We start from the raw sequence: 23,306 nt of genomic DNA, 5'->3' as shown, positions 1-23,306 counted from the left end.
GAATCGAACAAGAAATTTCTACTCGATCGAACAGAAGGTTGTGTGAATCGAGTAGGTAACTCGATCGAACAGCTGTTCGATCGGCTAGAAAGTCGTTTCATCGAACAGCTACTCGAACGACTAGGATTCATTTGATCGGCTAGGAAAATTCTGTTCGTTCGGCCAGCATATTGTTATTTGGAACGAATAGCAGCGTTTGAATCGACTAGCAAAATCTTTGATCGAACAGCAGCAAAATCCTGTTCGATCGAACAGAAAAGAACATCTTTTGATAGGCTAGGAGTTGATTCAGTTGAACAAACCGATCGAATAGCAAGAACATTTGATCGATTAGAATCTCGTTCGAACAGAAGTAAAGTTTTGGAACGGCTAGCAGGATTCTCAATCGAACAAGAACAGTTGAATCGAACAGCACTTGATAAACCGTTCGAACAAGCGAGTTGTTTATTTGAATTTGGATCGAGTGGCCAACTCGATCGGTCAGCAAAGCCACTCGATCGGCTATCAATAGTTAACATTCTTGGTTCGGCTAGCTCAACCGTTCGGCTAGCTTATCCGATCGGACAACGTTCAAACCGTTCGGACAGTATCTCATCCCAACCAAACAGACAACATCTCATTCCATCAGTTCGACCAGTGTCCTATCCGTTCGATCGGCTCATTCGATCAAAGAGCATAAATACTTGTCATTTCACATTTTCATCAAGAGTTATTTCACAAGTTTAAACTGATCGATTGTTTGTGTGTTTGCAGGTGAATCAAGGGATTTTTACAAGGGGCAAATTACAAGAAGTTGAAATTGTGTGAACTTTGAGTGAAAAACATTTTTTTATCAAATCACAATTATCCAAAATTTGGCAAAAATGTTTGATGAACAAGAAAACATTAAACTTGAAAGAGCAAACAATTGGTATTGTGGTAGTTATTTTACGTCAAAGGAGGTCGTGATTGAAAGATTTAAATATTTTTTGCGTAGGAAATATGAGAAATTTAATGATCTGGAAAAGCGATATAATGATTTACTTGATGGTCTGGGAATGTATTATGTAACGATATCAGACGCTGAACTGAAATCTAAGTTTGAAGATGCATTACCTTTAGAGTGGGATGAATTTGTATGTAAGGTGAAAAAGGATTCTAGGTTCTCAAAATTTAGTTCAAGAGAGTTCATTAGAGAGCTTAGAACACAGAATTGTGAAATTGAAAAGAAAAAGAAAGAGTTGATAGTGAAGTTAGAAAAGAACTTAGAAAATATAGATTTGAATGTGATTGATGAAATAAAAGAACGAATTGATGAGTGTCTTGCAGCAAAATGGAATATGAGATACGATATTAAGAGGGGTTGTTATATTGATAAAGATTCGAATCCTCTTGATTTTGTTAAACTTTTTTGTGCAGGTACATATGAAAAGATGATTGAAGAAGGTTTGAAATGCGAAAAATCAGAAACAGACAGTGTCAAACTTCTGAAGGATGTAGAGAGCTTGACATTGGAAAACAATACTCTGAAAAACGAGAAGAAAGCTGATGACGAACATATTCAGAGTTTACGTTCAAGCTGTGAAAAATTGAGATCTGATAATGACAAACTCTTAAAGAGTCTTGAGAGTTTGTTATTGGAAAACAACAATTTTAAAAAATTGGAAAATGATTTCAAAAGTCAAATGAAGATTTTACAAGATGAGAGAGATATTTTTGGGAAGAATAATTTGGAAAAACAAAGCGAAATAAACTCTCATCTTGCTAAAATTATTCGACTTGAGCATGAAGCTGTAGATGCTCAAAAGAAAATTGCTGAATTTGAAAAAGATTTTGAAAGCAAAAGAAAATCTTCAGAATCTGAAGATTTCTGGATTAAACTGGAAAACAAAAATCTAAAAGAGAATGAAACAAGATTTCAAGAACAGTTAAAAGTCTTGGAAAATGAAAAATCTGTTCTTGAAAATCTTAAAATTGAAAATGAAAAATTAATCAAGTCTCATCTTGAGAGAATATCACAGCTTGAAAATGAAGCTGAGAATTCAAGGATCAAGATTGATGAACTTAAAACGAAATTGAAAGGTTTTGTGACTTCATCAGACAGGTTGAATTTTCCCTGTCCAAAACCGATCAATTCTGTTCCAATAAGTGACAAGGTCACAAATTTTGACAAAGTCAAAATTGAAGATTGTGATGACAAATCTGATGATGAAAAAGAAAAGGAAGAAAAAAGAAAAACATTTTTGAAATTAAATGAAATGTTTAAAAATACTGTTTTGCAATCTACTGAGAAAGGTGAATGCTCAACGCAAAAACCTGTAAAGAAGAATGTGGAACAGAAACAAAAAGATAAAAATTTTAAAAATCCTAAAAAGGAAAATAAAAGCTCATCAGATCAATCATCCAATCATTTTCAAAAATCACAAAAATATAAAAATGAAAACTCACAAAATGTTGGTAATAAGTGGTGCAGGTTTGACCACAGTGCTTCAAAGCCAAATCCAACATTGAGGAGGAGTGCAGATTACCATAATGCCAGACAGTGTTATGATCTGAGCATTTGGAGTGAAGATGATATATGGTATGATAACAGAGTGTGTTACTCTTGTGGAGTTAGAGGTCACATTGCTGTTAACTGCCAGAATTGGAGTTATGAAACGCGAAGATGCTTTAACTGCCAAATTCGAGGACACATTGCCAGAGATTGTCCAAGAAGATCAATGGGAAGATCGAGGGCTGAATCTCAAAGTAAGGCAAAGAAACCAGTCAAAGTCAAGCCCAAAGGACAGAAAGTTCAAGAACCAAAAGTTCAAGAACAGAAAGTTCAGGAAACGAAAGTAAAACTTTCTCAGGGGCAGAAAGACAGACTGCGTAAGAAGAGGAAGAAGGCCAGAGAATATCTGGAAAGGATTCTGTCCTCAGGTTCTTCAGTTGGTAAGAATAAAAGTACTGATGAATCGCTTCAATCGACTGCAAAGTCAAACAAGCCGAGTTCATCAGTTACAAATTTGAGGACAACAGAGAAAAAGGAGAAAAAGAAGAAGGTAACATTTAGTGGCAATGAATTTGTTTCTTCGGAAACAAAGGAGCCACATGTCGGCGATGAATCTGACAGATCAAAGTCGGACAAGCCACATTCAGGCAATGATTCTGGTTCGTCAAAACCAGAAGAGCCAAGTTTTGAGGTAAAATTGTCAAAATCACCCAAGACTGGTCAGGCTTGGGTGAATCTGTTTAAATGAAAAACCCTGACTTGCCGGAGTTCCCAGGTTGGTAAGCGTGGAACATGAATCGGCATATTTCTTGAGAAATTTCACTATGGTGATTTTTCGTCTTTCAAAAGATAAATCAGGGACATTAAGTTGTACTTGATTCATCTTTCCTACAAATGATAATATGAAAAACAATGTGATGAAACCCCGAGTTTATAAAATGTCACACAAAACTAATTTTCCGGAAAAACCATTTTGATTAAAACAAACTTAAGTGTTTTGAAATCACAATGGGAAAATAGTTTGTTGTGAGGGGGAGTTCTGATTGTTTATGCCAAATGAATGGCGAATTGAAGTGATTCGATATCAGTTTGTCATTTTATTTGTACAGTTTTCAAATTTTCCTTGAAAATCAAAATTGGAACATATTTTGATTTTAGGGGAGTAAAAATTTTATAAAAAAAATTAGAAAATTTGAAAATACCAAAAATATTGAAAAAAAGCAAAAATGAGTTTTGTTGATAAAAGAGGAAATGATAGTACATCAGTGGACTATCACAGCATGCTAAAGAAATGTAATGTCAAATGTGATAAACGGTCTCACTAATGATGTGACGATAGGTTTTCGTACATTTAGTAGATTTATTTGGGATATAAACATAAAATTTCAAACTTGCGAAATTTGTGGGGAACACTATTTGGATATATAGGTAACCCCTGAAATCTCGTTTGAAAGGTCTCGTATTCTGATATACTAGGCGTTAATACTCTATGATGTCTGGGGTATTATTCCGGGACTTCTGCTGAACGGTAGTTCTGACCTAGTCCCTGGATAATGCTTTGCAGTAAATGCTTGAAACATAGCATTCTAGCCCTCAGTGATTAGACAATAAAATTGATAATCATCTGTTGTAGCTAAAAAGATCCTCTAAAGGGGACACACTGCTAAGTCGAAGCTGATATCTCTCTGCTGAACGGAAGTTCTGACCTGAGATCCCTCAGTTCTCGCATTTAACCCCTAAATTATGTACAGACATCATTGTAGTATTCTTGCCTGTAAGACTGAATATTGAGATTCTGGATACGGGAGTATATTCAAGAGGTGGGACACATGAATTGAGCTAAGTTTCTAAAACATCTAAATCGTATCCTGAATAGATTGAAAAGTGTGTGAAAATTTAAGAGGACAACTATATCGTCAATCGAGGTGAATCGTTTAGAACTTAAAATGATTAAAGCTTAACGGTGCTAGTGATTCGTCTCATGAACTGATATGATCCTCTTACACAAACTCACAAAAATATATTTGTTTACTACATTTCTTTCAAAAACAAAAATCGGAAAAGATTTTCGGAGTGTTTTAGCATAAATTTTTTGAAAAAATCAAAAAGATTTTCGACAAACTGATGTAGAAGAGCTGATATTCAAAATTCAAGTGCTAAACATGATGAACAGGTTTGGGAGAATATGATTGAAAACTTTGAATGTCATATACAAATATTTTAAAAGATTGTGTATATTGGTTAATCAAGGTCATTTATTTGAACTTGATGTAACTAATGTGTTTGTTGTAAATGATATCTACCGGTAAGTTTACGGGAATTAATTGTTATAAATTTGTGAAACTTATAGTGAGGTAGAGGATATGCAGGTTAACCAGGTTTCAAGTCCTGATCAGATGTAGAACAAAGCCAGGAATTGATCCTGAACTTGTGAACCAATGAAAGCCAGACTACGATCCCGACAGCTGAGTCTAAGGGGGAGTCTGAAGACGAGCTCAACGCAAACGAAAGCGTGGATTCAAAGAGCAAGGTATCGTTCCTGGAAGAGCTTGTAATCGGAAAGCAGGTGTCGATCCCAAAAGCACGGAAGCTTGACGAAAGGGGGAGCCTGAAGAAAAAGGAGTCTAAGCGAGAGGGGAGCAACGGAAGTTCAAAAACAGATCCATAGGGATTTTGTTCAGAAAAAGAGGGAGTCTATGGTTGCTGATACCGTCAAATCTTCAAGAAGACTCAGAGAGAGAGAGAGAAAGACTAATCACTACGAGTTTGACTACAGATTGACTGCGGCAATATCCAAGGGGGAGACTGTTAGTGCAGTGATGTCTATCGCCTGCGTCAATCAGAACCGTAGCTGAAACTGTAGTAAAATAGGCTTTATATTGTAATTATAAGAAATAGGCAAGGTGGCAAACTTGTAAATAAGGGGAATCTCTTATAACCTTGTGCCTATAAATAGGAGCCTTAGGTTTAGAATTAAGAACTTTTGCCACATTAAAGCTTGGAGAAGCTAGGTGCTTAGAGAGAGAAACTAGAGAGAGAAAGTGGCAAAACGTGATTCACGGAGCTTGTATTGGTTACATCATATATAGAATCACATCATTCGTACGATCTCGTCTGTTCGGTCACACACGTTCACGGATTCCGCACGTTGAACGTGTCGTTACGCAATCGAATCGGTATCGAAACCGGACCTAACAACACAGCTTGCTGCTGTCCAAAAACATACCTTTAAAAATATTAAACGAAGTCCAAAAATTATGATTCTAGTGCCATTAGAACCGTATTTCGAAACAGTACGTAATAGACTCAAGAAAATCTGTTTTTCGTTAAATATTGACCTGTTTACAGCCAACTGAAGTTGGCTGTAAATGTTCGGACAGAAGCTGTTTTCAGCTTATGGTGTTCTAACGCAAGTTCTATTTGTTCCGTTAACATGTTTAGTGATCACAACAACATCAAACATCAATATTAACAAGCAAATCATCAGGTAATCAACAAGAATTAAAACAACTTCATATTAACATCGCTTCATCACATTTCAACAATATTTCATCATTAAGTTAGCTCTATGTTTAAGACTTTTGCATATGATCTTCTAGTGTTCTTAAGTTTTCATAATAATCTAACTATTAACCATCATAAATAGGAAGCAAATGAAGATCAAAGGAGCTTAGCACTAGCTTTTAAGCTAGGGAAGAAACACTAGAGAAAAAACGAGTGGATAAAAGAAATCTAGAGAGGTCCTTCCACTTCCGAGAACACCGAGCTTCGTTGTATGGACTATAACACCTATGTATGCCCTTAGATTGGTTGAAGATGATCAAGTGATGATGGTGGTGTGTGGTGTGGTGGTCGGCCAAGACCATAGAGGGAGAGGGAGAGAGTTTGAAGTGTTGGTGAAGGTGGTGATGAATGTGGTTCAAGTCTTTTGGTCATACTTATAATCCTCCATCACCTTATTAACCATTAGCTAAAGTGTCCCCTAAGTACTAAGCATATATAATAAACAAATGAAGAAAATCAAGGGTGGGGTACCACCCTTGAAACCGTAAGAAGGGGGGTATAGGGTTGGGTTTCAACTATTAGTTAGTGATTTGGTTAGAATTCAAAAGTTTAGTTAGTGTCTTATGGTGTGTTGTGTAGTATATAGTGTGTTAGGGTGTTCGGGGACCCTAACTAGCTTTAAAAAATAGAAACAATGCTTCTAGCATTATTTTTGTTCTGGGTAATGTCCGGTTGTTCGGTTTGATACTGTTCCGTTAAAGTGCTTAACTAATTCGTAAAGTGTCCTATATATATATATATATATATATATATTTGTAACATTTTTAATTCTCAACACTCAGGAAAGCATATCGGACTATTTAGTAACTTTTCTGTACACTACTAGTATGTTAACAAGCACATGTAAGTATAACACAGTAATCAGAAAGCAGTTAAGTGATTTAGCACAGTCATCAAGCACTTTAATTATTATTAATAAAACATACGGATACATGGAATTATGAGGGTTGTCACATGAATCCTGCAGGATATTACTACAAGTTCAACTACCGAGATGCTTGAATGGAAAACCGCATTAATCTCGCAAAAGCAAACCAGATAAAAATCGAAGATCTGCCACCAAAAATACTGAATGGAGAACACCCGTGGATTTACTGAATGGTCATAGATTATTTCAATAATATTCGTGCATTTACACACCCTCCCATGATCGTTCAACCAACTGACCCCAGGAAGAACTCGGTGTCTGATCCTGCCCAAGACAACGAACCATACAACAAAGATACGCTCCTGTTTACTATCGAGATTCGTGACTCCGCAAAACCAAATTAAAACGGGCTATGGATGCTTTTAAGTGTGCTAATGGTGTGCTTAGGACTAAATAAAGCTTTAATCGCTCTTAAAGTGATGTAAGTGCTTATGTTATTTTGTTGTTTTCCTAGATATTTTCTATGTATTATTAGGAGTGATGTAAGTGTGATGTCATGGATAATGTAAAGCCTCTCCTTGGTCTATAAAAGGAAGGCTCCCCCTCACTTGTAAATCATCCTTGGAGAGAAATAAAATCTTCTTCTATATTTCTCTCTATCTTCTCTCTTCTTTCTCACTCTAAAATCTAGAGTCCTGTTCAGAGTCTTCAGTCCTTCTTAGTCCTTCTGAGTCCAAACCCTTGAGTCTTTAATGTTTATCACCCTAGTCCTCCCCCAAACTTTAACATAAGGGAGTGGGGGTGGTCATCACTCATCACTCACAACATCCAATCAAGTTCCGCCATGTCATCAACCATTATTCCATCACTCACAACCTTTTTTTAGTGGCGGTGGTCATCACCGGTGATGGAATTCCATCACTCACAACTTTTTTTAATTTCCTTTTTTAGAAATAAAACATTAAAATTATAAACTATAAATTTCATTAAATAAAACATAAATTACATAGCAAAATAAAAAACAACTAGACATTTGAAAAAAAAAAAAACTTAAATTAAACGGACGGCATCTCCCAACCCCACCTTTCACAAATCTCGAGCTTTTATTGAATTACGACCGACTTAAACGGTTCGTCGAGATGGGCGTGCAGCTCACACAAGATTTTTAAATCATTTTGTCTTTCTGCCGTTTTCAAGTGTCCCATGTACGCGTGCTCGCGTTCAAGTTTTGCGGACACAAGTTTTTCTCTTCTTTGTTTGGAGTCGCTTATTTCCGCCAATTTCAACTCTTCGATTCTGAAGATCGACTCCGCCATGGCTTCCTTTCCTTTGCTTGACGATTCACCACTTTTCTTGCGGTGCGGCCTTGTAGGTGTATCTTCTTCAATGGGGTCGTCAACGGGTTGATCGGGTTCGTCAACGGGTTGATCGGGTTCGTCAACGGGGTCATCGTTTAAATTCATTTAGGGCAAGTTATCCGACGCGGAAGTCGTGTAGTTCCCCGAATCGGAGGTCTTTGATCTTTTCAGACCTCCTCTTTTTTAGGAGTCGTAGGCCCACCCATGTCGATCAAATCAACCGGTACCCACTTCGGGTGACGTCTCGCAACCTCCCATGCCACCACGTGTGGAAAACTCCTCTTATGGTAGAGTCGGCAATACTCTTTGGTGGCGGTTTGCATGATAGTCGCCTCGCTCGCTCCACTTTGTGGATATCGGTTCCACAAAAAAATATAAAAGTTATTTAAAAAATAAATAACTGTTTTTTTTAAATAACTGTTTTCTGTTTTTTTTTAAACATTTTCTTTTTTCTGTATTTTTTAAGAAAAAGTTTCTGTTTTTTTTTAAATAACTGTTTTCTGTATTTTTTAAAATTAAGTTTCTGTTTTCTGTATTTTTTTAAAAACAGTTTCTGTTTTTTTAAATAACTGTTTTCTGTATTTTTTAAAAACAGTTTCTGTTTTTTTTAATAACTGTTTTCTATTTTTTAAAAGACACTTTATGTTTTTTATAACATCTGTTCTCTGTTTTAAAAAAAAACAGTTTCTGTTTTTTTTTAAATTACTGTTTTCTGATTTTTTTATAAAAAAAGAATTCTGTTTTTAAAATAAAAAACATTTTTAAACTTTATAAAAAAACGTACCTTTTGAATGAAACAACCGTTGAATTTACTAATTTTTCCATTCAAATCCGTCCATTTCGACGTCATTTTTTCCATGTTTCGTTCCGTTGAACCTGATGTTCATCCATGCATAAGTGTAAAAATGTTACAAAACACAAGTCATTTAATTTTCAACCAACATATCCTCAAGTCATGTTACACAACAAAAGTGGATGACATCTAAACTTGGAATTTACGTCTCGAAAACAACACCAGCGCCCAAGATCCATCTTCTTTCCTGAAATACATGTAATTTTGAAAACATCAACAAAAGTTGAGCGAGTTCATGTATTTTTGTATAAGTTCGAATAAACTTGTAAACATCTGTAGGTATGCCTTTTGTAAACCTGTATGAAAGCGTATATGAACAGATCCATTAATGTGTAGCTAATACATTAATATGTGTGCCATGGTGCGGGAAGGCTCAAACCTTGCGTATTTTGTACCGGGCGTCCGACTGGAAGACATAGTCACCACCTTCGGCCATTTCCGGCCCAGGGGTGGGGCTCGCAACACCCAAATAGATCTATCAATCATGTTCCTCGGTCCTTATACGAGGATTAATGGTCTTAAGTGTTGTACCCACCACTCACCTAATCTAACAGTTCATTCCTTAGCTAACCATACCATTTGTAAACGTTTGTAAACAATTGTAACATGTATTTCACCCCCGAAGTTATAAAACTGAAAACAGGTAAAAGAAAAGGGGGACATGAACTCAAAGATTTGCGTCCTGTATCCTGTAAATCAAAGATCACTTCCACCGTACCACTACCTACACACGTGCTATGCTTTATTAGACGGCTAGGTCGTGTAACGACTCTTAATCTGAGTCTTTATGACTTATTTGGAATTCATGGTATACTTCGAGTTATGTCTTTGATGTACTTTATATAATTTCAAAGTATATAATTTTGGTTAAAATAATAATATTCTAACTTAAATTATCTTTGGTCCATTATTTGAAATATTGACAAAACAATATATTTGTAACTTGGTTTATTATATATTCCCACATGTGTATTTTCCCAAGTATGGGTGTACTTATACTTGTGTATTTTTAAACTTGAGTATTTTGCCAAGTATTGGTGGCGTATTCCGGTGTGTATTTTTACATACGAGAATACGTATTTTCTTGCATTTGTTAAGTATTTTTATACTTAACTTTGTATTAAATTTTCCGGAATATTATTTTTAATCAACTAAAAATCACGAATTTATATTCTTAACATATATGTATTTTAAGAAAACTTTTATAGAAAAATATCTATAAATCTTTCTTGGAAAAAATAATTATACTTTCATATAAATCTCAAAAATAATATATTTTCAAGATTAACTTAGAAAATATTCATAATTCCATTGTTCACCCAAAATAATATATTTTCGGTTTGTTTAAGAAAATATTTATTTCCTTCAAAAATAATAATATATCTTCTAATAATTCAAGAAAATATATATATATATATATTTTCTCTACTCAAAAATAATATATTTTCTACTTGATAAAATATGATATATTTGTAATAATTGTAAAAATCATATTTTCCGTTTCTTTGGTTTCCAAAATACCATTTAACTCATTTGCCAAAATATAAATCTATTACCGGAATATATATAAGTGTAGTCCATACGTTCGTGATTGTTCGATTGTCCAATATTCGGGTATAATTTATATATTTGTTTTCTTGGAATTTTGGTAATATTTTGTATTACAAATTTGGGTATTTTGGTAAGTTATATTATTTTCAAGTCCTAACATAATATAACTAATACACATAATATACAAGTAGCACACAAGTGTGACATCTAAATATATATTTTCCTAAATATATACTTAGTCACTTTTATTTATCAAAAACCAACCTCCAACATTTGTAGTTTTTGTAACAAAAATTATGGCAAGTTTTTATTTGAAAACCATGATCAAAATTCATTTATAAACACTTGTTTAAAAATATTTTTATAAGTGTTTAAATTCTACAAAAATTTTGCCATAGTTTCCCCTTAAAAATGGAGGTTTCCATGCTTTAAAAGCATATCATTTTCTTTTAAAATCATCATCAATAATCATCAAATCACTCAAGACTTACCATGAGCCAAAATCATGCAATTTACACTACATCATGAACTTGAAGTTTTGTAAAAACTTGTAGTAACTTAGTATGTTATTTAGTAGGTTTAGTTACCCTTTAAAATATGGTTATTTGTTTATAAATCTCATTCTTGTAAAAGTTAGTCTTTTGTATTTTTCTTGTTACAAAAATGTTTCTAGTCATAATTTAACACTAAAAATATGATTAGTTTCTTTAAAAATCATGATCTTGTAAATAACTTTAGTTTCTTGAGAAAATCATTTTTGAAAATCCTTTTACAAGACTTTGTTGGTGCACTGATGTTTGTTAACTTCGTCTTTATTGAGTCTTGTATTGTACTAGATAGATCAGGACACGGAAATCGAGAAATGTAGTTTATAGGTAATTCCGCACGGAATGATCATCTCGCATGAAAAGTTATTCCGCTTGAGTTAATTCCGCACGGAATTAAGTCTCGCGTGAACCTTTCAAGCGGAATTATGTTGCCTATAAATACCTAATGTCCCTGATCATTTCATACGGAATTACAGTGTGTGTTTTGAGAGCCGAGGTGCTGCCGGATTGTTATCTGAATTGTAAAAGCTCAGGAAATCAATATAAGAAGATAATTAGAGAAAAACGAGTTGTGTTACATCAATTACATTGATTCTGCCTTTGTTTTTTGATGTTGAGCTCTTCAGATTGACTCGTTAGGGTCACACGACGATCCAACAGACTTATAACATGTTTCAATCATCATCATACACAAAAACAACTTCATTTTTCAAGCTCATGTTTACATAAAGGATGATCACTTTTATTTTTACAAGATTCATCCTCTCACTTGCTAGATCATGTGTTTAATAACAATCTAGCAAGCTTCTTATGATGATCAACATCATAATCATAAGAAATCATTAATCATGTATCACACATACACTAAAACACTTAGATTCTTATGTTAGTAAACTTTATGTGAAAGTTCATCTTCATGATTCTTTATGATTGTTATGTTTAACAACTTACATAATCTTTTATCCATCAAAATAAGAAGTAAAATCAAGTTACAAGAGGCTTACTACTAGCACAATGGCTAGGGAAGAAATCAAGATGAGGTTGATGATGAAGAAGGTGGATAAAAGCTTATGGTGAAGGTCCTTCAAGTTCCAATGCCTGCAAGCTTCCTAACTTAGCTCGTAGCACCTTAGAATGATTGTTAATGGGATGAAAATAATGGTGGTGTGGTGGTGGTTTGAGTCCGAGGGCAAGGAGGGAGGAGAGGGAGTGAAGGTGTTGGTGAAATGGTGAAAATGAATTAGTAGTTTAATCTTGTGGTTCTTTAAGACAAGTTCTCCAACAACAATTTAACCACAAGTTATTATGTTTCAAAAGTGAATAGCAAATCTATTAAACAAAGTCCACCATGTTGAACCTTGAATGGGGGGGGGGGTCTTAGTTGGGGTGTAATGGTTAGTTAAGCAAATCTAGTTAGTTTCCAAGGTATGATGTTTAGTGTTATATGTGTTATGATGATTTAGGGTGTATTATGATGTTCGGTGACCATAACTTGCTCGGAAATGTTAAAACAATGCTTCTAATGAAAATTTGGTGTTTCGGGTTGTGTCCGGTTGTTTGGTTGGTTACCGGCTCGTTAAGGTGCTAAATTGCGTAGTTTAGTGTGCTTTATGTAGGCTTTGATAACAGTTTTGATTCCCGACACTTAGGAAAGTATTCTGGACCATTAAACCATAATTCTGCATTGTATTTTATTATTAAAGTGCTTATTTTTGCTTAGATATGCAGAATTCTGTAGTTTTTGTGAGTTTTAGGCACTTTCCAGCACTTAAACTATCACTAGGAAGGCAGTTTTATGTTCCTTACTTTCCTACACACTGTACTAGTGTAACTCTTAGTTTCGGGCTCATTCTGTGTCTTAACATCCTCCCATCAGTACTTCTATTTTGTCTGATAACTATGCTAACTTTGTTCCGTGCACTAAATGAACCATATTGTGTTGCATGCAATAATGATAAATAATCTTGTAACATGTAATGCACTTGTATGCATATGATAGCATTCAGAAAATCATTCATATCATTAATTAAATTAGGCACAGTCATTAATGCACAAATTACTGTTTAACATTGTAAGGAATATGTGGAAAAGTGCCAGTTATCACATCTCGTTCTTCGAAACAACGAGGCTAGCAAAAAAGAAAGCCAAGGAAAGCTTGACCCTAAGTGGGAAGGGCCGTATACCATCCTTGAAGCCCACAAAGGGGGATCATACTAGCTGGCAGACCCACAAGGCAAAAAGCTTCCCCGACATTGGAATGGTAAAAACCTTAAAAGGTTCCATGTCTAGTCAAATGTCTTAGAAAAATAGCAAAGTGTTGTTTTGTTCCCTTTGTAACCCATGCACTTTGAGATGAATAAATGATGAAGTTCTTATCAAAACTTGTCTTTCTATCCTATAATCAGGTTGAGAACCTAGCAAAAAACTCCATGACAAGGGTCATGTAAGGGGATAAGCTCCCATGCCACATCACTCAATAGGTTCAAGGGTTTATATGGACCTATATAAGGGGTGAGTTCCTAAATCAATACAACTCCATGAGACTTAGAATTTTTTTCAAAAAATATGTCTCATGGACGGGTTTGAGAAAACTACATCTAATGTTCCTTAAGCTTTAGCACTGGCTTACGAACCAAAATCAGACTAAGTAAAGTCATAAATAGGATAGGTATTGCATCTTCTTGTTAAAAATATCCTAAGGCTAAGTGACTGCAGCACTGAACCCTTTAAGGTATAAATAACATAAGGTAAACACACCATCAACAAAGACAATAAAAAAAAACACAAGGGAATAGACGAAACAACAATGCAAAATATAACAAGCCAAAGCACAAAAAAGTTAAACATAGCATAGAATAATCTAAGTTAGAGTATCAAGGGCCATAGAAGGCCATAAACATAGAACATTGTTCAGGAAGCCTATAAAGCTTTAAGCAATAAGGGACCTAAATGGTTCCCTTGGATAAAAAAAGATGTTCAAAATACACAACCACAAACATTGTTCAAAAGATGCTAAGAAAGCTATTAATCAAGATACCTGCTTCACTTCGCAGCATCCGACACAATGGGTTTTGCTGCATCATCTTTCTTGCCTCCATCAACCTGAGCTTTCTTAGCCTTCCTCTTCTTTCTCCCAGCTGCGGCCACCTCGGAGGCGTCAAGGCTTGAATCTTTCGAGCCATCCCCACCTTCAAAACAAGTATCCTCACTATCTCCAGAATTAGGACGTTTCTTGGAAACAGATTTAAGCACTTCATTAAGACCTCGAGGTTTCAAGCCCTGCAAAACGGAAAGAGGTTTGCCATAACATTCGGATACCTCACCCACATAAGGGTAAGTCAAACACTCCATCTTCACAACGGTGTTCTTAAACACCTCGAAGGCTCTAGGCTGAAAGAGAGGAGATTTATCTTTTGGAGACCTAGCTGCACCAGCATCATATCTAGTAGTATAACCTTGATGTCTTCCATGAATAAGAAGTTTTGAATAGACATCACCAAGGGCACTGTTAAACTCGGATGAATGAAGGATGTAAGTAACAACCTGTTGGAAGCCATGCCAAATAAGCCACTTGTTATCTTTGGCCAATTGAGCCAAGGAAGCCTCCGACTCCTCTTTCTCCTTCACAGAAGCTTCAGCTTGTTGTTTCAGTTCACTAACCTCAACCTCATGCCTCTGAGTAAGTTCATGAACTTTCTTCTGCCAGGCCAACTCTTTCTCAGCAAACCCTTTTGCCTCTTTCTTCAAAGCAACCATATTAGCTTTCATAGCCTCCCTCTTCTTGGAAAAAAAATTCATACTCTTGCATCCATTTTCGAAAATGGGAAATACCTTCAGGAAGCAAGGCACAAAGGTTGCAAGAAGCCATGATCATCTTAGAAATCATTTGATCATCAACCATGGCGGATGAAGAAGCACAAACAGCTGGAGGGGCAAATTGGTTGAGAACATCTTCACAAATGGCAGGGGACTTGAAGCTATCAGAAACAATAACCTTCCAATCAGGCACGTATATCTCCTCCGAATCATCATTTGAAGAACTGTCAATAGCCTTACCCGAAGGCTTTAACCCTCCAACCTTTTTACCCAATGCCTTGGTATCCTTACCCACCACCAAAGGCAACTCTCCCTTCTTCCCATCGGCAGGAACCTCTGTATCTTCAACTTCCAAATCATCACCAAGATCAATCGTCTCAGAACTTGAAGGTTGTCCAGCACCTTTACGTCGAGTAGAACGACGAGTAGACTGCTTCGAAGCAGGAACCTTCACAAAACACTTCACATTTGGAACACTAACATAGCCCGATCCTTCAAACCTATGCTCAGAACCCCTAACCACAACATCCTCACCCTCAGTAGAAGCAGCATCAGCAAACACAACATCCGATGTATCATCACTCTTGATAAAGTCCAAAGCAGACATGACTGCAATTAAAACAGGAAAAAATAACATAGACAACAAACATTATAAAAATAAGAAAAAGAAGTTAGAAAAGCAAAATGCAAACCTTAACCATCCTTCATGAGTACAGGATCCCGGTATGGTTTATCCCATAACTTGCTTATCCCCATTAAAACCAACAAAGGTCCAGGAAAAGGGTGAAGCCTAGAAGGGCATGCTCTGATAGATTTTAAGAACCAACTGTCTAACTCGATATCAGAGGGTTCAAGTTCATTGAGGACAATTGACTCTGAAACCCAAAAGAAATGGTCTTTCCATGAACCAAGAGTAGTTACCATGGAAAAAATCAGACAAGTATCAACTTGGGACGTCTGAAACGTACACCAATTGCCATTCTTAGCCAACCGGAAGAAACAAAGAAAGGAAACTAGAGACGGGTCATACCCTGCATCACTGCACAAAATTTCGAAGTTAAAAACTCTAGCAAGGCCTTGAGGGTGCAACTGACCAAAAGAAACTCGATAATACTCTAACACATTAAAAACGAAAGTGGAAAAAGGATGACGGAGGTTTGAAAGCTCAAAGTGTTTGCAATATAAAGCAAAGGAACTGGCCGGACATTGGTCAATCGATTTGTCCAAGCCCGGAGCCTCTGGTTTAAACCGTGAATCAATCCCCCACTGAAGACAAAATGCCTCAACCTGTTCTTGTGTAAGGCTAGAAAAACTAGTGGATTGATATTTCCTTGCACCCAAGACAAACGATGATCGAAAGGAAAAAGTGAAAGAGAAGAAACTAACCTGAATGGAAGACGTGATGAAACTTGGAAGGATGGAGAGAGATTTGTAAAGTGGCTATCCTTGATAAATGAGAAAATAAATAGGCCTGACGGTTAGCATAATTAACCTATGGGCTAATAACTGACGTTTGCAAGAAAACTGTCATGTCCGTCAAATCAACTGTCTTTTCAAATTCAAATCTCAGCGGTTTCGCCGCCCAACACACGAACCTTGGAACCTTTCAAGCCTTTAAGCCTTTAAGCTAGTTAATAAAAATTGCACAAAAGACAGAAGCCTTTGGGCTTACACCACAAATACCTCTGACTTGGGGGGGGGGGGGGGCTGATGACGTGGGTAGCTCAAGCTTAATAAACTAACTATAAGTGCAAATTAGCTTAAAGGGTTAAAGTGTTCGAGTAAGCTACCAGCTGTAGTGAACAGCAAAAAGCATTACACACTGTCATGTCCCATCATACTTTACATGTGACTTCTCATACTCAACCATAAAAGGGGCACGTGAGAAGAGACAGTCTTTTACCCGCAGGTCCGAAGCCTTCAACCTACCAAAACAGGCAACCCCCTCACCACATCATCGGATCACTAGTCAAATGTTTCTACTCTTGGCTTCCTCTTTCCCTATAAATGACCACCCTTGGTCGTTCAGCCAAACATTCCGAAATCTCACTCTCTCTCTAGAACTTGCACATTGCATGTTCTATTCTTTACATTCAAAAACGCTATCACATTGCATGTATCAGATCCAGGTTGAGTCTTTCTCAAGCTTGAATTCTAAGCAATTGATAAAAGAGTGATCCGACCCTATGTATTGCATACGTAGGGGGACCTGCGACCTGCGTTAGGCAAAACGAGACTCTGGAATCCTTTTGCCTAATCAGTCCCTCCACTATCCTTGGTCTCATATTTGTTGTAGCAACAGTCACTCAGTATTTTTGAATCTTCTCTTAGCTATCATCCAATCATGTTTCTCTTTTGATTTTTTTGGTATAGTTTCTTACATGGGGTGTCCGAATATCTTGGTTTAAATAAGATTTTTGATTCATAGTTTCTAATTAACTATATTGTTGATTCATAGTTTCTAAATAACTAATCTTCGTTGAAGAAGGAGATGATTAAATGGGGTATCCCAATTTTTTTACCGTGCAATCATACAATATTAAAAAATGATAATAAATAAATAAAGTAAAACAAATACCTAATAGTTTTGTCCTCTTCTTTTTTTCATAGCTTGAAATCATTTTATCACATCGTCGTCTTTTACTTTATGAAAAAATCATTTTCGACTGCACGAACATGGAAATGTTAAAAAATTCCGAGCCCATTCGATTACATAAATCCGTCTTGACAAGCTTTAATTTAAAAAGACATCTTTCAACGGTTGCGGTTGCAACCGGTAAAACCGAAGCTAGCTTCATTACTCGATAAACCAAAGGACAAGAACTATGTGTTCCCATTTCAACCATAAGACACACAAATTCACTTATTATATTATTTGGGCTTTATTAGTTATTACAATTTGAGCTTAATTATCATAAAACTAATTATTTGGGCTTTGTTACCAACCAAGTTCTGGGCTAAATGAATAATATCAAGTTTCATAATTTTCTCTTAGGGTTATACTCGTATATGTTTTGGGGTATGCTATGATAAAACCGAAAAAAATTACACCGCGAATACGGGGTTGAGCCGTAGCCCATGCTACGGCTCTTTCTACATTGGTTCGCCCACGGTAATGAGTTTTTTAATAAATGGGGTAGATATGGTAGCATAAACAAGATTTGACTAAAATACTTCTCATGTGGAGGCATGTGACTTAATTTTAAAGAATAACATGGATGAAGTTAGTGCTTGGGGACAAAAAGGTTAGAAAAAGTGACGTTGGGGGTTGAAATTTAAAAAATTCATTTTTAAGCTGCTATGGTTAAAGTAACTTAACCAAAGAGGCTAAAAACCGTAATTTTTTACTTTTCATTAAAAGGGTAAAAAAATCCAATTTGCCCTAATGTGCAAGACACGTGACTGGAGTTAACTCCCATTAAATGAAAAGACGTAAATTGTCACAACATATGAACACAAATGATCAACTGTGTTAATTCGTTATTTTGAGGATGAAAAGTGAATATACATAAAGACTAAAAACTCAATAAACTAGTAAAAGAATAACTTAATTTGCATCAAGATAAATCAAAATGATATTTTCTATAATAGTCGGGTTCCATTTAAAAAGCTCTTAAAATGCAGAGGGTGGTTACAGTAAAATTCGAATTAGGGTAACCTCACACTTTCTATTTAAACAACTCTATTCCCATTTCCATTATAACCATCTCTGCCGCACCCTTTCTTCTTTCATCCATCTCCGCCGCACCATTTCCATTTCCATTAAACAGTCGGGTTCCATCTCCGCCGCACCCTTTCTTCTTTCATCCATCGACATCTCGACCCTAAAGATGACATCTCTTATTGAATACCAATATAAGAGCTTTTATTTTCATTTTATATAATTTGATTTGTATCATAATTTTCTTTACATTTTTTTAAAATCATTGCTTGTTTTCAAGAGGACCAGTTTGGGAATTTTTGGTTTAACTAAATTTATGGACATATATGCTTTGATTTTGTTGGTGTTAATATAACATATGTGTGTACTAACTCATATTGGTTTGAAAAATGAAGAAATTTGATATCAAATACATTTTTAGGATTTTTTTTTATTTTCTACAAGCATGTTCTAGCATAGATCTATAAACAAATGAAGCATAAATTGTAATCGGTTTTTTGTTCCTTATTTGACGTGTAATTTTGAGGATTTTAAGTTTTCTACTTGTTTTGTTGGTATTAAATGTTAGGTTTGATGTTATTCAACCATCTCACACTAAAGATGGATTTTGCTAATCGTTTTGGTGGAGACTTTCATGGGGTTTCAAGGATCTCAAGTGATAAAGGTAAAACCCAAAGCCATTCAAATTAATTTAGAAAGTCATAAATGCAAATATAAATAAATAACAATTAAAAAACTAGGCTGTCAAGCCCTATCATAAAATTAGAAATTAAAAAATATTGTCTTATAAAATCGTATATAGATTAAAACAAAAGTAAAATATTAAGATGTGATTTTAAGTTACTAAAATGGAAAAATGTCAAAAGAGAAATAGAAACAAAAATTGTGGTGAAAGGTAGGGGTGTTCAAAAATATCCGGATCCGAAACCGAATCCGAAATATCTAAAAATCCGTATCCGAAACCGAATCCGAAATATCTAAAAATCCGTATCCGAAATATCCGAAATTTCAGATATCCGAAAACCGGATAATCCGAATTTTCAGATTCAGATATGAATTTCAAAAATTTCAAGTAATCCGATTATCCGTAAATTAATTTGTTTTTATAAATATATATATATATATATATATATATATATATATATATATATATATATATATATATATATATATATATATAGAATACGAGCATTATATTTAGTTTGAAATATAGTATATAATCGGATTCGGATGTTGATTTATGAATATTTTTAGTTTTCAATGTTGGAAATTTGGGAAGTCGAATATAGGTTTAGTTTTAATGGTCAGAGGCGAATTGAAAGCTAAGCAGTGGTAATTCTAAAGATTCCCCCCCTCGGTTAAATTACACTTTTCGTTTTTTATGTTTCAATGTTTCGACAGGCGTTGTCCTTTAACTCTAAAAATTACACTGTGTGTCCTTTATGTTTGCAATCATTAATGGGCGGTTTCTTTTCAGCTAAACCCAGTTAACTTTTTTATGTTAAAGCCTCTCACGTGTAACTTTGTAAAACTCCTTAACAGCAGGGACCATATGTGCAATATTCAAATTCTGTTTTAAATGAAACAACTCCGTCAAAACACCTAATTCTTCGGCCAACTTCTCCAGTCATCTTCTCCGGTGACCTAATTTTTCATCTTTCTCCGGCCATCTTCTCCGGTCATCTTCTCCGGACCTAAGTTTACAACTTCACATGATCCAAAAGCTTCTTCCGGTCATGTCACATGGAAGCTCGACACATAGGTATATGATGGCAAAATTGGTATTTTGTTGTTTATTCTTTAAGCTATATATATATATATATATATATATATATATATATATATTTGTATATAGGGAGAGGATCATGAGAAAACTACATCTAATTGAGAAAACTAGAAAACTAACTAAAAAATCCTAAAAAAAAGCTAAAAAACATACCAATTTTTTTTTTTACAATTTTTTATAAAAAAATTGCTATTTTTTATATATAAAAAAATTTCAAAAAAAAAAAATTTGTTGTACTTTACATGTGCATTATATGTGTACTACACATGTGCACTATAGCCGTAATAGTGGACATGTGCAATACAACAAAAAGATATTTTTATTTATTATTTATTTTTTTAAATTTTTTTTCCATTAATAAAAACTAGCGATTTTTTATAAAAATTTGTAAAAAAAATAGGTATGTTTTTTAGGCTTTTTTTAGTGAGTTTTTTGGTTTTCTCATTTAAACTAGTTTTCTCATGATCCATCCCCTATGTATATATATATATATATATATATATATATATATATATAGGGTAAGGTTCATGCGAGAACCTCCCTTATTGCGAGAACCGCGAGAACCAATGTGAACACAAAATAAAATCTAAAAAAAATCAAAAAAGCACTCAAAAAATTTTTTTTTTATTTTTTTTAATATTTTTTAACAAAAAATCGCTATATTTCGTACCATAAAAAAAAAAAAAAAAAAAAAAAACTTTTTTTTTCGAGTAACAGTTATCCATGCACATGTGCATATGTATCATTACTTCAACAAATTCGGTAATACATTATCAGGAATAGACAATTGCACTTTAATTTACAATACCATTAGTAATACACTACTTTTTACATTACCAATATTCAAAATGCACATGTGCATAATTAGGTATAACCATGATATAACGTGTTTTGGTACAAAAAGTTTGTGATTTTGAATGGAGAAGTAGACCCATATACATGTTTTTTGGTTAGTTATATCTAGTGGTTGATGGTTTGGTTATAGTTGTCAATTTTTTATGTAATATGTTGATTGGATGGTATAAATGGTGTTTACATACATGTAATAAAGTGAAAATATTGTTAATGGTATTGTATTATGGATGGTAGGAGATAATGGTATTGTATTATGGATGGTAGGAGGTAATGGTAGTGTATTATGGATGGTATGATAGATGAAAGGGAAAGTGTATTCAAAGTGGTGTACCAAAACACCTTATTTCATGTTGATACATATAATGCACATGTGCATTTCTAATATTGGTAATGTAAAAAGTAGTGTATTACATATGGTAGTGTAAATGAAAGTGCAATTGTCTAATATATGTAATGAATTACGGAATTTGTCAAAGAAATGACAGAAATGCACATGTGCATGCTTGTGTATTATGGATGGAATGATAGATGAAAGAGAAAGTAGTGTACCAAAACACCTTATTTCCTGTTGATACATATAGATGCACATGTGCATTTCTAACATTGGTAATGTAAAAGATAGTGTATTACACGTAGTAGTGTAAATGAAAGTGCAATTGACTATTATTTGTAATGAATTACGGAATTTGACAAAGAAACGACACATATGCACATGTGCATGGATAACTGTTACTCGAAATTTTTTTTTTTTTTTTTGAATTTTTTTTTTATTTTTTTTTTATTTTTTTTATTAACAAAATATAGCGATTTTTTCAAAAAAAAAATAGTAAAAAAAATAAAAAAAAAATTTTTTTGGGTGTTTTTTAGATTTTTTTAGGAATTACTGTTTGTGTTCACACTGGTTCTCGCGGTTCTCGCAATAAGGGGTGGTTCCTAACGGATCTTTGTCCTATATATATATATATATATATATAGGGGATCGCTAAAATGAAAACCACCTCTAGTTGTAAAAACCATGGGAACCACATTCTAGCCTTTGGATCAACAAGATGGATCGATGAAATTAAAAGTAACAAAAATTAATATTAAATACATTTTTTCTTATTATGTCTTTAATATTTTAATACAAAAGAGTATTTTAGTAAAGTACCTCTTTTTTGTCTTTTTGCCTTTATTATTTTTTTATTACTTTTTTTGTTTTATTATATTACTTTTTAGTTTTATTATATTACTTTATATTTTTTTAAAAGATTTTTTATTAAAAACATTTTTAAATTCAAATTTTTTTTAACAAAGACAATTTTTTTTGCGCGCCGGTTTTTTGCACGCCGTTTTTACGCCCGGCTTTTTAACGCATCGTTTTTTAATGGGTCGTTTTTTTCACGCCGTTTTTTTCAAGCGTCGTTTTTCAACGCGGCGTTTTTTACGTCCCGTTTTTTTTTCGCGGCGTTTTCATGCGCCACATTCACGCCGCTTGTTTAGGCGCCGTTTTATCACACGGTTTTTTACGTTAAAACTTTTTACGTTTTACGTTTTACTTTAAAACTTTTTAGGTTTTACGTGAAAACTTTTTACGTTTTACATAAAACTTTTTACGTTTTACGTTTTTTACGTTTTACGATAAAAAGTTTGCGGGTTAATTTTTTTTCACAAAAAGTTCTTTTACGCAAAAACGAACGCACCCAGAAATCAGAAACTCGGGAGATGTCTCAGATATATCGTTATCATCATCGACTAGGGGGAAAAATTAAAAACCAACAACATCAAAACAAAGTCTATCTCGAAAAGAAACAGGGTTTGGCTCAGATTAACCGATAATCAAAAGGCTGCAAAAGAGGGGTTGCAGGTTTAAAAACCTACCCGCCGCCGTCCTTGCCGCGCCATCGTCATCAAAATCGGCGTTTTTTTTCCATCATCGCCGCCCACAGCCAACATATCAAAACCTAAAGATTCAACAGAACACAAATCAAAAC

Source organism: Helianthus annuus, chromosome 6 (genome assembly GCF_002127325.2).
Source record: "Helianthus annuus cultivar XRQ/B chromosome 6, HanXRQr2.0-SUNRISE, whole genome shotgun sequence".
NCBI classification, from domain to species: Eukaryota; Viridiplantae; Streptophyta; class Magnoliopsida; order Asterales; family Asteraceae; genus Helianthus; species Helianthus annuus.
This window is presented reverse-complemented; position numbering follows the sequence as displayed.